The sequence below is a fragment of the Vipera berus genome (assembly GCF_964194415.1).
Source record: "Vipera berus genome assembly, chromosome: 4".
Taxonomy (NCBI): domain Eukaryota; kingdom Metazoa; phylum Chordata; class Lepidosauria; order Squamata; family Viperidae; genus Vipera; species Vipera berus.
Window position 1 is genome coordinate 22,464,660 of NC_138206.1, and position 12,480 is coordinate 22,477,139.

Consider the following 12,480-nt stretch of genomic DNA (forward strand, 5'->3'; position numbering starts at 1 on the left):
AATCTTACCAGAAAGCTATTTAGAGCTAGACTGGAAAAGAATGGCGATATATTAGCTCACCTTAACTTTATAAAAGCAACTTTGTTGGAACTGCAAGAAAAAGAACTTATTTTCTCAGAGCTTCACCAGGTTTACATCATTTTATCATCATTGGATGAGAGCTACGATGCCTTTGTATCGTCCTTGGAGGTTTTGTCCAAAGAAGACCTAACTGTTTCTTCAATAACTGGAAGGTTGTTGGAAGAATCAAGATGTCGTATGGAGAGAAAACAGTTGAGAGAGCCATTGCAACAAGAAATACAGAAGACTGAATCTGCTTATATTTTAAGGAAATGCTTTAATTGTGGATTAAAGGGACATATTGCTAAGTTTTGTCAGAATAGTAATTGTCAGAGAAAGGAAAGCCATAGAAAGAATAAAAAGCTGATTAATGTAGCTGTAGCTAATAGAACTACTAATAACCACAATTGGTGGGTGGTAGATAGTGGAGCTACACACTGTATTTCAAAAATAAAAAGGGATTTTGAGAATATAAGGTCTAGTAAAAAATATATTTCTATGGCTAATGGCTGGAGAGTCAAGGTCTCTGGAGAGGGTAAGGTTTACTGTTCATTTTTAAAACAAAATTTGGAAATGCTATATGTTCCCAGATATGATTATAATCTATTATCAGTTAAGGCATTATTGGAAGCAGGTTTTAAAGTTACTTTCCAAGGGGAGGAATGTCTTATTCAAAAGAATGAAGTGAACTTAATAGCTAATATGAAAGACGGTTTGTTTGTAATTAGCAATGATCCTATTATAATGGCTACTACTTGTACAAATCAAAAACCACATGATGAATGTATTCATTTATTACATAGAAGATTGGGTCATGTGAATTTTAATACACTAAAAAGAACTGTAGCTTTGTCTAATGGGTTTAAGTTAAAGGCTTGTAAGAAATATCTGCAGTGTAACGTATGTGGTAGAGAAAAGAGCAGGGCAGCACCAGCTAATAGGTTAGATGGATTTAAAACCACAACTCCATTAGAACTGGTATTTATGGATTTGATAGGTCCTATGAAACCCAGTTTAGGGGGTGCTTGCTACATATTAAATATTCTAGACCATTATAGCAGATATGGGTTCTGTTATCTCCTTACGTCAAAAACTGAAACTATACAAACAATATCTAGTTGGCTCAAGTTTGTACAAAGGAAAACTCAGTTAAATGTAAAAACCATAATAACAGACAATGGAACTGAGTTTGTTAATAAACAGTTCAATGAGCTGTTAGTTTCAGAGGGAATAGAGCATAGACGTACAGCTCCTTATAGACCTCAGCATAATGCATTTGTTGAACGGAGGGGCCAAACATTGCAAGCTATGATTAGATCTATGATTGAAGATTCTGGTTTACCTGATAGCTTATGGGGAGAAGCAGCAAAATGTGCTAATCATATTTTAAACAATGTGGTTAGTTCAGCTACAGGTAAAATTCCTTATACCTTATGGTATAAGAAAAAACCAAATCTTAGTTATATTCACACATTTGGGACACCTGCTTGGGTACATATTCCAAGTTCAATAAGAAATAAAGGAGAACATAGAGCTAAACAATTATTTTTTGTTGGCTATGAGTTAAACCATAAGTCTTATCGGTTCTGGGAGAAAGGTACTAAAAACATTTATTGTAGTTCTAGCGCTGTTTTTCAAGAACAGTCAGGCTGGGAAAGGGTAGAAGATATTGTATATATTCCTCAACAAGATTTAACTAACTCCTCAAATGAAAGTGATAAAGAAGAGGAGGAACCTGCTAGAGAGGTTTATTTATAAAACAGCAAAATAGTGAATTATCCTTGTTATTATTATTCACTGATGATATTGCTATTATAGCAAAAGATGAAACAGAAACTGAAAGAATAATTTCAGGGTTAAAAAGAAAATTTAGAGTAAAAGATCTAGGAGCTATTAGTCATTATCTAGGGCTGGATATTGTCAGGACTAGTAAAGGATTTAAACTGTCTCAAGCTAAGAAAATTAATGGTTTGCTGAAACGTTATAATATGGAAAACTGTAAACCAGTAAAAACACCTATGGTTCAAGGTTTTGAGAATTCAGCAGATAACAGCAATGTCTTTGATAAAAAGATATATCAATCATTAATAGGCAGCTTGATGTATTTATGTAACTGGTCAAGACCTGACATAGCATTTACGGTTAATCATTTAGCTAGATATTGTGAGAATCCTACAACCAGATGTTGGCAAGGTGCGAAAAGAGTTTTAAGATATTTGAAGCACACCATACATTATTCTCTATATCTAGAGCCAACAAAGGAACTGGAACTAAAAGCATTTGCAGATGCTAGTTTTGCATCTGATACTGTAACCAGGAAATCCACTTCAGGATTGGTTGTATTATTGGGAAACGCTTTAGTAGGATGGAGGTCTAACAGACAGAAGCATATAAGCTTATCAACAACTGAATCCGAATTTTCTTGTTTATCTTTATTATGTACTGAGCTATTGGTATGGAAACAATTATTGTTTGATATGGGTTTAAATTGTAATGAACCAATAAAAGTGTATGAAGACAATCAAGCAGCTATAAAATTAGCAACTAATGCTGCAGTGAAAACTAGATCAAAACATACGGATCTACGGTATCTAAATGTCAGACAATGTGTTAAAGATAATTTGATTAAACTGGAATATTGTGCAACTGAAGATAATATTGCTGACCAGTTTACTAAAGCTCAGGGTGCTATAAAGCATAAATCTGTTTGTGATATGTGTAATTTGAGATTGTAAAAATATATGTATAATATGCCACCCAAAAAGGGGAGATTGTTAGAGATTAAACTTGATTTGGGTGACAATATTATATAATGGAGTAAAAGCACCTTTAAGGAGTTAAACGGCCTAAGGGTGTGGCTGTAATTATTCCACATAAAAGAGAGTTAGATGTTACACGTAGTTGCTCTTGTATATGTGTTTGATGTTAGTGTTTGGATACCTCTTGTTCTCTTGTTTGCTAACTTGATATTTATTCTCTCAAGAATCAACTGCTTGCTACAGTGTATATTGTTTTTGATATTGGTAAGCAGCTTTTGTATTTTGATACTATGTTTTTTATGGACTGACTTTTATGTGCATGATACTGGATTGATATTTGGACTATTTCTTACTGTGTTTCTTTTTGTTGTCTGAGTAAAAATAAGTTATAAAACTCGTGTTAATGCATTACTGTTTGCCTAAAAGTCCCAGTACAACTTCCACTGTGTATTAATAATACTCTGTTAAACAAACCATTTTTTTTTCAACAACATATTCTAACAACCCGCCTAGTATTTCTGAATAGCTCTCTTATTCTCATCTCCATCTTTTCCTGCTGACAATATCTTTCTTTTGCCATGTGTTGTTTACTATGTTCTCTAGGACCACTTCTTAGCAACATAATACATTATGGTTGTGGTGCTAGGAACCCCCTGTCCCTCCCAGTATGCAAAGACAGTCTATGTAGCAAGAGGTAAGAGAGAAATAGGTTGGCCCATTCCACTTTTTAATTAATCAAGAGGAATGACGGCTTGTTTCCATTATGCTTGTGGAAGGAGCATGCCATGATCATTAAACATCCCCCATTTTTACTGTGTTGTTTGAATGATACCTGCATAAAAGGACACAATTTCAATCATGTGGTTGCATGTAGCATATTTTTTTGACATTCACTACAGATGCCCCTCTTTGTAGTCCAGATGTATCTTGTAGGTATATTCTTGAAATTTATTAATGTCATCATTGTTGTTGTTAGTTTCAAAGTCGTGTCCAACCCATCGCGACCCCATGGACAACGTACCTCCAGGAGGTCCTTTTTGTACTGTCCATGGGGTTTTCATGGCAAAGATACTGGAGTGGGTTGCCATTTCCTTCTCCAGTGGATCACATTTTGTCAGAACTCTCTGCTATGACCTGTCCGTCTTGGGTGGCCCTGCACGGCATAGCTCATAGCTTCATTGAATTACGCAAGCCCCTTCGCCATGACAAGGCAGTAATCCATGAAGGGGAATGTCATCATAGTAGCTGATTATTCCAGACAAATATTCATTGACCTCAAGAAACCTGTTTTCCTGCTGGTATTTCTGTATTGTATCAAATTGGCACAAATTTTGTTTTCATTAATAACATAGATTATTTGAAAATACACTAATAGAATGGTAAATACTGCCAAGAGGATAAGTTGAATAGAAGCAAAAGGGAAGGTCTCCAGGATATACTCATCTCACTCTTCTTTCTGAGAACAACTCCACATGGCTGAGTAAATACGCTAGCCATCACTGAAGTCAGCAGAAAACTATATCAATATAAAATTAACTACTGGTCTGTTGTACAGCATATATATGATGCTGGCCCATGGTGTTATTCTTATTTTGGTGTGGAAGGCACATGCAGGACAAGAATTGGGTGAATTTCCCTGGCTTTTTTTTTCTTTCTCCTTCCCCAAACTTCACCATTAAGCAGAAAAGACTCTGCCAATCACTGTCTTTCATGTGAGCTAGACAAAGGAGGGGGGATTTTAGCTGTTGGATAGATGGCAGATTTAGCCATCTGTCAAAATTAATTCTGGTTTGATATCTTTTTTTGGCACGCATTCAAGAAAACCCAAATATCAGCTGATATCTGTCAATTATGCTTTTGGACATAGAATTACCACTAAAATTGTGTCAAAAAGAAGCTTCACAATCTGATGAATTGAGTGAACAGACTCTCTTTAAATGTGCCTGTACTAAACATTTGTGCCAAACCAGAGTTGACTATTAGGCTCATGTTGGATTTGGAATTGGTACAGTTTCACATGAAGAAATCTATTTTCTTTTGTGGTTTATTTATTTATTTTATAGTTAGGGTAAAGCATTGGAATGTCAACTGGTCAATTGATGTTCCTTTGTATTGGTTATATTTCAAACTATGCCTGTGCTTTACCCAATCTTCTTATTATAGATATTATTTCAGTCTTTTAAAAAATGAACCTCTTATATTTCGTCTGTAGGGAAAACAATAAGATGCAAAATCCAAACTGAAAATCTGAGGTGTTAAAAGCATGTTAAAAATAGAATCAACAAGTAAAATGCTGGTTTGCAAAGGTTTGTTTTAAAAGCTGAAAAAAAGGGTAGCTCTCAATTATCCAAAGAGGGCTTCCCAGAGAAAATGTGAGTAATAGCTGGGGGAGGAGGTGTGTGTGGGGTGGGTATTTCCCAGAAAGTTTGACAAACCTTTAGCATTTATAAGCAAAACATACTAGATTATTTAATTGAAAAAAATTCAAAAGCGGCATTCTCTCTTGAAATGCTGCCAAGCCATAGAGAACATTAAAGGTAATAATAATTTCTTTGTATTTCATCCATACCTGCAGCCAATGCAATGCTTTTAGCAGAAGGGTGTGGGGATCTTTTTCCCCCAAGAGAGCAACCTGGTTGTTGAATTTAGTAAGAGTAAACTAGACAAAGGCAGCCCTGTGTCAAGGATGTTTTATATTGTAGGTTACCAACATATGGACATTTCATTACCAAGCTAGATAGCATTATCAATGCTCATTGTTAGCCCTGATGATGTTACCTAGCTTGGAAATGAAACATCTGCATGAAAACAACCAATCTCAGAGAGACCCAAGAACCCCACAGTTCAACCCTAAGCAATAAATATTCTCTTCTATCAACATGAGTAACACTTTTACAGTTATTTTCTTTCAGAAGGGCAAACAACCATCAACTAAAAGTGATAAAAGGTTCTCCCAATCTTAGTTGCAATCTTGGGAATCGGAGATTTAAATTTAAGGACTCCTAAACATACTCATTCTGGGAAACTATGACCCACTGGACAATAGGGAAAATTGTCATCTCTGGAATTGTCACCTATAACACTGGATATTTTGTTGTTATATTGATTGCTATATTGACTTTATTGTATTGATGCTGTCATAGTAAGTATTTATGGCGCTTATTTTAGAAAAGTAGGATTTAAATTCAAGAAAAGAAAAGAAAAATAATTTTAACAGGAGCGTGATAAAATTAGTATTGATACTTTGAAAGACTGGTATTGGAGAAGTCTCCTGAGAAAAGCTGAGAAAGCTGAGAAAAGAAACAAACGAATCACCAAAGAAATCAATGCAGAGTTCTCACTAGAGGTACAAGGAACCAGGCTCAGAATATCCTACTTTGGATACATTATGTGAAGATCCAGCTTTGTAATATTGGGAAAGATGGAAGTAAAGAGATGATGGACAGTAGCAAGGTGTGTTGTCTCAGTTAAAGTGGCAATGAATGCACTGTTGGAAGATCTGATGGACCAAATTATAAATCATCCTGCAGAAAATACATCTACGTGGTCCACAAGAATTAACACTAATTCGATGGCACACAATCAATCAATTGACCAATCAATTATTGCTCAACAGCAGAAAAGGCACACTGTATTGTTAGTTATGACACACAGGTACATACTAATCTGAACAATAATATATAACCATTAGAGCAAGAGCAATAGCACTTAGATTTATATACCGCTTCACAGTGCTTTACAGTCCTCTCTAAGTGGTTTACAATGTCAGCAGACTGCCCCCAACAATCTGGGTCCTCATTTTACTGACCTCCGAAGAATGGAAGGCTGAGTCAACCTTGAGCCGCTCAGAATCGAACTCCTGGAGTGAGCAGTGAGTTAACCTGTGATACTGCATTCTAACCACTGCACCACCACAGCTCTTACAGGTGGTGTTGCATTTCCCTTTTGAGGCTGGAGTGAGAGATTTGCTTTTGGAGGAGGAAATTCAAACTGCAAAACTTTCTCCAATCTTTCACCAAAACTTCAAAGGCTGGTGGGTTTGGAGGTGAAGAACGGAAGAGGTCTAGTGGCATCTTAGGACTAAAACACAGAAGTTAATCATTTGACAGAATTCATTGTCCTCCTGGTCACCACTAAACTTCCAAATCACTTCCAGATTTCTGTTAACCCTCTAGCTGGTATACATTACTCTTTCCTATTGAAACCAGAGGGAAAGAATTTTTAATGGTCAAAACCATGTGTTCATGCATGTATGGAAAAATGTAGCTATTCTTTTCTTTCCACCCTGACTATAAGCATAGGAAGTTTTGAGAAAGAGGAATTATGCCCTCCTTAGATTTTGCCATTGGCTCCAGTATAATTATTTTGTTAGTGTTTGGGTCAGATGCAAAAATTAGCCCATTCTTAGATCCTTTCTTGGTGTGCAGTTAATTTTGGCATAAAGTGGCTGTAATATTTTCTTTCTGCCTTCCCAAGAAGTTTTTTTTTCATGTAGGAGGAGACAGGCTCAAGTCATTCTCTGCAAAAGTAGCATTTTCTCCCTTAATCTCATACTATCCAAGAGCAGCATCGAGGTGTACATAATCTGTTAGGTATCAGCCAGTACCAAAGGAAAAGCCAGATGACTGCAATGACATGAAACAGAGGCAGGCTAGATTTGGCACTGGAAACAGGAAATTTCCTGCTGGCATACTTTTCTGCAAAGTCAAGGATGGTGGGAATACTTCAGTTCAGCTGCGAGGAACGTTCCTTAGACCCTATGGAAACTATCAACACCCTCAGGCCACAAACCACCTTATAAAAGTGTAAAGGTCATAACTAAAATGGATATTTAGCAGGGATTGCCTAACTCCCATAATAAAACCATTTTCTCTCCTATTCCATCAATACGACTGCAGAGTCACTGAGTCAAGTTGCTAAAATAGCCACCTGTGAAGACCACGAAGCCCATGTGCAATAACCAAACTTCATTCATCACTTGGGTAGTCTCTGGAGAAATTAAGAATTTGATAGAAACCCAGTTTTGTTTTCCAATTTTTATTAAACAAAAGTTTCCAGTGCTGCCTGGTGCCTAGAAAATTACAAAGGAGAACCTGGAGGGAGAGAAAATGGAGGTGGAACACGTAAGAATGAATGAATCAGATTCTGAAGGACATCTTCTCCAGAAAAGACACTCTATCCTAGGAACACTATTACTGGGTCCACACATCATTTTCCGCATTGTACATGTTTACTCTCCTCTGTCAAGATGTTACAACTCCTATCTTCCCCTCAGTATTCCTGTGTATTAGTTTATACGTTCACCGCTGTGCTCCGTTTATAGGTTGATGTGTGAAAGGTCTCTATTTTAAGCAATGAAGCATCTCTGTGTATATAATGCACACTTAAGTTCTACATAGATATCTATAGCACTAAAATGTAAGTTACATTTACATTTTTAAATGAAACTTTCAAAGAAAGTGTAACTGCAGATAGAATCTTCCAGAAACTTCTTCTGTGTCCCATTCAAATAGATGCACAATTCTATTGCTGTTTTTTTTTAAAATTCCATTTATATCCCGCCCTTCTCCGAAGACTCAGGGCGGCTTACAAGCTTAGCAGTAGCCTTCATTCTATGTATATGCCTGCTTATTAGGGCTTTCACACACACCCCAAGCGGCATTATTACAAAGTCAGCTTAATTGCCCCCAACAAGTCAGCTTAATTGCCCTCATCTGATCGAGGAGGAAGGTGCGGATCTAGCGTGCATCACGGAAACTTGGTTGGGTTCGGAGGGAGGGGTGCCTCTCACCGAGTTATGCCCGCCAGGTTTCCGGGTGCTGCACCAGCCACGGGCTCAGGGCAGGGGTGGTGGGGTGGCAGTGGTTATTCGGGAGACTTTGTGTCCCCGGGAGGCCACCATTGTCCAGATGGCCGGGAGCGAATCCCTCCTCTTGAGATGTGGTTCTCGGGTTCAGTTGGGTTTGTTGCTTACATACCTGGCGCCCAGCTGTGTGGCAACAGCCCTGCCTGAGCTGCTCGACACCCTCTCAGGGTTGGCGGTGGAGTTCCCCAGGCTTATAGTCCTGGGTGACTTCAACCTGCCGTCACTGGGAGGGTCGTTGGAGTTAGCTCGGGAGTTCATGGCTTCCATGACAGCCATGGGCCTGACCCAGGTTATTGAGGGCCCGACTCATGTGGGGGATCATACTCTCGACCTGGTATTCCTGTCTGGACAGTGGTTGGATGATCTGGGAGGGGGCTCCCCGTCCATCACCCCTCTGTCATGGTCAGATCACCACCTCCTGAGGCTGGTTTTCCGTCATGCCACCCCCCGCCGCTGGGTGGCGGAACCGACCAGGTGGTTCCGCCCCAGGCGCCTAATGGACCCGGATCGATTCCAGAGGGCGCTTGGGCCTATACCTATCACCCTTACCCACAGCCCAGTCGATGCTCTGGTGGAGGCCTGGGAAACGGCTGCCACCAGGGCACTTGACGGCGTTGTACCCATGCGACCTCTGACCCGGCGCAGATCCCGTTGGGCCCCATGGTTTTCTGTGGAGCTCCGGGAGATGAAGCGTCGGAGACGAGGTCTAGAGAGCGGTTGGAGATCCAGCCGATCCGAATCCGACCCATTGCAGTTAAGAACCTTTATAAGGTCTTATCTTGCGGCGATAAGGACGGCGAAGTCTAACTACTTTGCCGCCCTTATCGCGTCCGCAGATAATCGCCCGGCCGCCCTGTTTAGGGTGACTCGCTCCCTCCTTAACCAGGAGGTGAGAGAGGATCCCTTGCAGGGACGAGCCGAGGAGTTTAGTCATCATCTGGCGGACAAAATCGCTCGGATCCGGACCGGCCTGGACTCTGACTGGGCAGAGTCTGATATGGAGGAATCAGGCGGTCTTGAGCACGTTATCTGGACTGAGTTCGACCCTGTTTCCCCTGATGATGTGGACAGGATCATGGGGAGACTGAGCACCACCACCTGTTTGTTGGATCCGTGCCCCTCCTGGCTAGCTTATGCGGCTCGGGAGGGAACACGAGGCTGGTTCCATGCAGTAATAACTGCTTCTCTGAAGGAGGGTGTCTTCCCTGCCGCCTTGAAGGAGGCGGTGGTGAGACCCCTTCTCAAGAAGCCTGCTTTGGACCTGGCTGCTTTAGACAACTACCGTCCAGTCTCCAACCTTCGCTTTCTGGCGAAGGTTGTTGAGAGTGTGGTGGCGCATCAGCTCCCTCTGTTCCTGGAGGAAACTGATTATCTGGACCCGTACCAATCGGGTTTCAGGCCCGGACACAGCACGGAGACGGCATTGGTCGCACTGGTGAATGATCTCTGGAGGGCAAGGGACAGGGGTTGCTCCTCTGTCCTGGTCCTATTAGATCTCTCAGCGGCTTTCGATACCATCGACCATGGTATCCTGCTGCGGCGTCTCAGGGGGTTGGGAGTGGGAGGCACCGTTTTATGGTGGTTCTCCTCCTACCTCCAGGGCTGCTCGCAGTCAGTGTTGACGGGAGGGCAGAGATCCGCCCCGAGGCCTCTCATTTGTGGAGTCCCTCAGGGGTCGGTTCTCTCGCCTCTCCTGTTCAACATCTATATGAAGCCGCTGGGCGAGATCATTCGTGGCTTCGGGGTGGGGTATCACCAGTACGCTGATGATACCCAACTTTTTCTTTCCACCCCGAACCAACCCAGCGATGCCCTCTCTGTGATGTCCCGGTGCCTGGAGGCGGTTCAGGTCTGGATGGGGAGAAACAGGCTTCGTCTCAATCCCGCCAAGACTGAGTGGCTGTGCATATCGGCATCTCGGGTTAACCAAGTTATTCCACCTCTAACGATGGGGGGTGAGGTGTTACCCCCCGTTGATAGGGCTCGCAACTTGGGCGTCCTCATGGACTCACGGCTCAATTTTGAAGATCACATAGGAGCCGTGACCAGGGGGGCTTTTGCACAGGTTCGCCTGGTGCGCCAGTTGCGTCCCTATCTGGACCGAGACGCCCTACGCACAGTTACCCATGCGCTTGTGACCTCCCGTTTGGACTACTGTAACGCTCTCTACATGGGGCTGCCCTTGAAGACCACTCGGAGGCTTCAACTGGTGCAGAATGCGGCCGCGCGAGTTGTAATGGGGGTCTCCCGATATTCCCATGTAACACCTCTACTCCGCGAGCTGCATTGGCTTCCGGTTGCCCTCCGGGTGAAATTCAAGGTGCTGGTTATCACCTATAAAGCCCTACATGGCCTGGGTCCGGGGTATTTGAGGGAACACCTGCTGCCGTCATCAAACGCCCTTCGCCCAGTGCGCTCCCACAGGGAGGGTCTGCTCAAGGTCCCGCCGGTAAGAGATTGCCGGCGGGTGACACCCAGGGATAGGGCCTTCTCAGTGGGGGCGCCTGCCCTCTGGAACCAGCTGCCGGTGGAGCTGAGGACTGCTCCCGACCTCCGATCATTCCGCCGGGGCCTGAAGACCTGGCTCTTCGAGCTCTCAGGCCCAGACTGAGGAGAAATTTTAATTTGGGGTTCTTTTTAATCGACTACAGGGTCAATTTAATATTTTTTAATTTGGTTCTTAATTTTTGTATTTTGGATTTTTAATTCCCTGTAAACCGCCCTGAGTCCTCAGGGAATAGGGCGGTATATAAATATAACTAAATAAATAAATAAATAAATAAACAATCTGGGTCCTCATTTTACCTACCTCGGAAGGATGGAAGGCTGAGTCAACCTTGAGCCTGGTGGGATGCGAACCTGCACTAATTGCAGGCAGCTGATGTTTTTACTCTTGCAAGTAAATTGTGCTCAGAGTTTTACTTTTAACATGCATATATACATAGATGTCTAGGGACAAATGATAGAACGGACATCATGACACAAACCATGGTTCTGTAACTGTATGCAAGATCAAAGATTGCACTATGACATCACACTGCACATTTTGTTATTTTTTTCATCAAAGTTTGTACTGGACACTTATACATATGTACCCAAAATAGCACCTATTGTATTAAATATTCCACATTCAATAAAGACCCTCATTAAAACAAAACTATGTCCAATTTTAATGGCATCAAACAATTATACAAATAACCATGTGAAGCAACATAGTTTGTACAGCTGGTTTCTTATAGTTTTTATTACTCACAACACATAGCGTATTTGATTTCTGAGCAAGGTGAAGTGAAAACAGAATTTCTGGATTTATTTTTAATGCTATTGCACTGGTAACAAGCTGAGCAGAAATAGCACAACAGGGAAAACTGTGTAGTTAAAAATGAACGTCAGTTGAAATATGCGGAGTGCAATTTACCAAATCAATATTTTATAACAATACAAATCTATCTCAGTCAGCTTGTATCAAGTCTGTTCCGGATTCTTCAAACATAAGTGTTGTATTTTCCTTCATGGTTGTTTAAAGAATTTGGAAAGAAACATCAGAAGCCCTTTTAAAATCCGTCTCCTCTGGTGGAGACGCATTAAGAGGCCCCTGATACATTTTTAGCTGGGTATTTTAAAGGGTTAGGGAAGGGGAGGGATAGTAGGATGGGGAGGGAATTTTTAATTAGTACTCAGTCTGGGCCTATGAGGGGTCCCGGCGGGATAGGGTTGAGGGTAGAGGCTGCTGGTTCTGTGTGTACTGGGGTGGGGCTTCAAATCCCCACGATGATAGGGAATGGCAGCAGATGT